Raw genomic sequence first — 5843 nt, 5'->3', positions numbered from 1 at the left:
TGGCTATTAGCCAGGATGGACAGGGATGGTGTCCCTAGCCTCTGTTTGCCAGAAGCTGGGAATGGGCGACAGGGGATGGATCACTTGATGATTACCTGTTCTGTTCATTCCCTCGGGGGCACCTGGCAATGGCCACTGTCGGAAGACAGGATACTGGGCTTGATGGACCTTTGGTCTGACCCAGTCTGGCCGTTCTTATGTTCCTATGACTTCTGTAAATGTGTTTGATTTGGTACTGCAGGACATTTTGATTAAAAATCTAGAACAATACAAAATTAACATGGCACACATTAATTGGATGAAAAACTGGCTAACTGTCAGGTCTCAAAATGTATCTGTAGATGGGGAATCATCATGGAGTGGTTGTTTTTCTAGTGGGGGTCCTGCAAGGATCAGTTCTTGGCCCTAAACTAGCATTTTTATGAATGTCCTGAAAGAAAACATAAAATCGTCACAGATCAAGTTTGCAGATGACACAGAAATTGGGGGAGTGGGAAATAATGAAGAGGACAGAGCAAGATGGATCCTTTGGTAAACTGGGTGCAAGCAAACAATATGCATTCGAATGTGGCTAAATGTAAATGTATCCATACAGGAACTAGGCATGTAGGACATGTTTATAGGCTGGGGGACTCTAGGCTGGGAGCAGGGACTCTGAAAAAGATGTGGGGGTTTTGGTGAATAACCAGCTGAACATGAGGTCCCAGTGCGACTGCTGCTGGGATCCTGTGTCCAATTCCAGAAGGGTGTTGATCAATTGGAGAGGGTTCAGAGAAGAGCCATGAGAACGATTAAATGGTTGGAAACCTGCCTGGTAGTGAGAGATTGAGCTTCGTGAGTCTCTTCTCTTAACAAGGAGAAGGTGAAGGGGTGACTTGATCACAATCTAGAAGAGCCTACGTGAGGAACAAATATTTCATACTGGGCTCTTTAATCTAGCGGAGACAAGTCGAACACGATCCCAGTGGCTGGAAGTTGAAGCGAGACGCATTCAGACTGGAGATAAGTGTACATTGTGAACAGTGACGGTCATTAACCACTGGAACAATTTACCCAGGGTCGTGGTGGATTCTCCATTGCTGGCAATGTTTAAATCAAGCCTGGGTTGTTTTTCTGAAAGCTCTGTTCCAGGAGTTATTTTGGGAAGGTCTCTGGCCTGTGCTATGCGGGAGCTCAGACCCGATGATCACCGCGGTCCCTTCTGGCCTTGGAATCTATTAAAACCCCCCAGTATGAATTGCTTTGAAAGGGCTCTGCGCTTCCTCCATTTCTCAGGCTTCTCTTCTGTGGACCCAGGCCCTCTGCAGCAGCCTGGGAGCTCACTGCCTCCTGGGTTACACGTTTTAAATCCCCAGGACTCGTTCTCTTGCCACTGATTGGGTTGAGAGAGCTAACAGCAGCATTGCACAGGTCCCTGTGAGGAACAGTGCTGTTTAATACATTTATTGATGACCTGGAAAAGGGAGGGGGCAGTGAGGTGCCAGAATTTGCAGTTATTTTGGCAGCGAGAACGTCGGAAGGACCTACCCAAGCTAAGTGTGGGCAATGTGACAGCAGAAGACATTCACAGCAGCACATTGGAGGGTTCTAAATTACACGTATCAATTCAGGAAAGAGACCCGGGCGTCATTGCAGACAGCGCAATGGAGACCTGGTTCAAGGCACAGCTGCAATCAGAAAAGCAAACCAGATGTTAGGCGGCATCAGGCCGGGAATGGAGAATAATATTGAAACTCTTCCAGTGCCATTATGGTAATCAAAGCGCTCTCCTGGGCTGTGTGTGCAGGACTGGTCACCCCTCAGTGCACATCGTAGGAAGAGAATTGCGGAATTAGAGGAAGCTCAGTCACGGGCTGTGAGAATGATCAGAGGCCTGGGGAAAACTCTCATCAGAAGAAAGAATGAACAGATTGTTTACTTTAGAGTGGAGACGAGAGGACATGAGACAAATGTTCCACGTACTGACTAGGCTAGAGAAAGGAGATCTCATAGCATTAGAACAAGGGGACAGTCAATTAAATTAAAGGTGACAAATTTAGAAGTGCTGAAATACTGTTTCACACATTGTGTATTTAACGTGTGGAACTCACTGCCACAGGATGTCAGAGAGGCTAAGAATGTAGCAAGAGTCAAAGGAGGATTTGACATTTATGTGGCTAACAAGAGCTGTTAGTGCTTGTAGAAGGATTCTAAAACCTACACCAAGCTCCACCTGCTAGGGGTTCAGAGGCACCCTCAGGGGTCACATTATCCCATCACAGTCTTCATGGAGGACAGGTCCATCAATGGCTATTAGCCAGGCTGGGCAGGGATGGTGTCCCTAGCCTCTGTTTGCCAGAAGCTGGGAATGGGCGACAGGGGATGGATTACTTGGTGATTCCCTGTTCTGTTCATTCCCTCTGGGGCACCTGGCATTGGCCACTGTCACAGGACAGGATACTGGGCTAGATGGACCTTTGGTCTGACCCAGTAGGGCCATTTTTATGTTCTTGCATCTTCCTCTGAAGCATCAGGTGCTGGCCCCTGTCGGAGACCAGATACACGTCTAGATGGTCTGTGCCCGCCTGACCGTTCCCATGCAGCAGCTTCAGGGAGCCAGGAGCTCACAGCACGGATGCCTTTTCCATAGGCTGGGCTGGGAGCCTGTGTATGGACCACGCTTCCTCCCAGGGGTCTGTAGAAAGATTAAAACTGGAGCTGGCGTGATTCTCATCTGCTCAGTGTGACCTCAGGGCCTTGGGGCTCTAACCTGCTACTCAGATCATCCTTCTGATTCCCACGCCGCTCGGTCTCAGGGCCTCGCCTTCCTCCCCAACCAGAAAAGCCTTCCTGAGCGGCAGCCCCTGGTCGGTGTGGGGTTCTCGGATTGAGTAATCAAGACCCCACTAGCCAGCAGACGTCCAGTCACTCCGAGCCATAGTAGGGTGTGAGGAGCCATCTTCTGGGATGTGTCCGGATAGAAACAGCTCAGCCGGAGCCCTTCTGTAGGAGAGTTCCCTCACACGGGCGTGATTTGGGCCTGTCAGCGAGCTCTGTCTTGTGATGAATTGCTGCTCTAGGGGCAATCGGAGGGAGAGCAGGTGGGTTTGTTAGCAGGGGCCTGTCCCCGTAGCAAGCATTTTCTGAAGGCTCGAGGTGGCCTTTTATTTGGGCTGTGATGCATTCTAATGCCATTATGGATATCAATGCTGTGGCCTCACCTGGATGCAGCCTGCAGTTCGGGTCACATCCCCGCCTCCCCCTCCCCCGAAAGGGGAGAGCACCATTCAAGAGGGATCAGAGACTGGCAGTGGGAGCCATCAGGGGCCTGGAAGAACTCGGTTAAGAGGAGAGATTGACGAGATTGGAGGAGAGGAACGAGCGTCAGGCTGATGTCCTCCCTGTCCCGTAACGCCAGAACAAAGGGACAATCAATGACATTAAGAAGTGACACATTCAAAACTCATAAAAGGAAATATTTTCACACAATGTGTGATGAGCCAGTGGAGCTCACTGCCACAAGATGATGTTGAGGCCAAAAACCTGGCAAGGTTCAACAAGGGATTGGGCATGTATATGGATGTCACGGACTCACAGATCGTGCTCACTCTTGGCCCCATGTGGTCCGGGGGGGGGGGTGCCCCTTTCAGTGAGACAGCCCTTCTCGGGGGTCCACTCTCTCTCGGGGTCAGGCCCCACCACCTCCTGGATCCGCACCTCTCGGAGCCCTAGCACACCTGTCTCTCTCCGTGGGCCCCCTCAGGGAGTCCCCTCGCTCTGGACCCCCCGGGCCTCCACCCCCGAAGGAGTTGATGCAACCCTGTTCTCGAGACCGGAGCGACTCTCAGCCAGTGTAAAACAGGGGGGTTTATTGAGCGTTGAACACAGCACAGGAAACTCTCTGACCCTCAGGCCTGGCCTCCCTCAGCCCAGCACATCCCAGTCTCCCTGCATCCAGGTGGGCTCTGCCTGCTCCCCCTCTCCAGCCCCGAGCCCCCCTGCTTCCCAGCTGGGCATCTGAGATCACCGGCCCCAGCCCTGCCTCTGTCCATTGTCTTCTCTCCAGGTAAACAGGGTCGTAAACCGGGGCCTCCTCTCCCCTCTTTTGTCCTCTGGCTGGAACCGGCTGGTTAGGTCACTGGGTCCTCACTCTGCAGCCCATTGTCCGCCCACTGGCCAGAACCGGCTGTGCCTCCTGAGCTGGGTCTCTGGGTCACCAGGTCGCCAATCACTGAGGTATCCGTCCTCCAGGCCATTGGCTGGGGTCCCAAGTTCCCTCTCCGGTCCTCTGCAACAACTCCCTCTCCCCTCACCTCGTTAAACCAGTAACGCCCAGGGAAACTGAGTTCCACCCCACTGCCTGCAAACCATTGGAAAAACAAGGAAACACAAGAAAATCCCCCACTTCGTCACATCGGACAACACTAGCCAGTTATAACAGTTCATGCTAACAAATTTTAGAAGAGATCTAAACCATCTGCTTCAAAGCTTAAGGCAATTTCTATCGCCTGGGGCTAAAAGGAGGCTCCAGTGCGGGGCAGATTATCCCTCATCTGCCTATTGGGAGCAGTCTTGTACCTTCTGCAAAGCGCATGGCACTGGCCATGCTGGGAACAGATCAGGGGACTAGCTGGACCATGGCTCTGATCCAGTCTGGCAGGTCCTGCACCTGAAACCAAAGTTTTGCCCTGTGGTTGCTCCATTGAGGCTAAATGTGTTAGCGTCTTTGTTCCTTCCTGCTCCTTGCCCCACTTCTGAGCCAATGGCAACCATCACCCTAGATTTCCTCTCTTGTAAAACGGCTTTGCCCGGGGACGGCTTAGAGACAGCGGCCATCTCCTGAAAGGAACCGCCAGGCTAAAGCCGTTCCCAGTCCTGGCCTTCCTTCCCACGGCGGAGCTTCCTGTTACATCAGTCCAGAAATCGCCCAATCCAGCCCTTGCCATCTCGTGCGTGTGCCCAGCAGCGGGCCTGGCCCCCCGCCATGTGCTCAGAGGACAGCGAACCCCTCCATCCAGACTGCGTACCAGTGGCCTCATCACAGCCAGGGGAACAAAACCCCGTCTCCCCCAGCAGCCATCACAGGCCACAGCCAGCTCCGGGACCGAGAGCAAAAGGGCTTCAGCAGAAGAACTGTGTCAGGCCCTTGTATCGCCTGCAGAAGCTGTCGTCAGTGGCCGTTGCTGAGCGCTCTTGCTTTCTACAGGCCCTTCCTTCCCTAGCTGGGGGTCTCCTGGGCATGGGCGCAGATGGCTGAAGGGTTTGCTGAAGAATCCTGCTGTGCAGCTCCAGAAAGTCTCCCTGTGTGTGCAGCCTGGCTGCCCGCCCTTCGAAGGGTTAACACATTTTGCAGCCTTGGCAGGAATCCTGTGGATGTGGCGGGCTAGTGAGGCAATGGAAAGGGGAACATCCAATGAAGAGCGCTGGCTGCTGGGATGTTTTCCATCGGGCTGGGGCTCTGGGCTCTCGCTCTGGTTGCGTTCAGTAAGCTTCATGCTGAATTGCATCATCCTTAACAAAGAAAACTCAGCAGCCTCGCGCTTAATGTCTCCCTGGCCGAGCCTCCGCTGTGCATTGCTCCTGCCAGCTCCTCTCCCCACCCACAGGGGCACAGCCACCTCGCCCCAGGCAGCAAACAGCCAGGCAGGCTGAAAATTACCACCCTGGCGTTAAAAGATCAATCTGGCCTTACTGTAGGCATCAATCCCACTGTCCCCGCCACGTTCCAGCCTGGGCAATCCGCTGGGGTGGGGGGTATTTCTCCTCTTTCAAGGGCTTCAGCCTCTCTAAAGTCCTTCTCCGTTTTCAGAGGGGTACAATATTGATCTTCGCTTCCTGTCCCGAGCGTGCAGAGAGTTGCTGTG

The sequence above is a fragment of the Terrapene carolina genome, unplaced genomic scaffold (genome assembly GCF_002925995.2).
Source record: "Terrapene carolina triunguis isolate 2854851 unplaced genomic scaffold, T_m_triunguis-2.0 Scaffold998, whole genome shotgun sequence".
In the NCBI taxonomy this organism is placed as follows: domain Eukaryota; kingdom Metazoa; phylum Chordata; order Testudines; family Emydidae; genus Terrapene; species Terrapene triunguis.
This window is presented reverse-complemented; position numbering follows the sequence as displayed.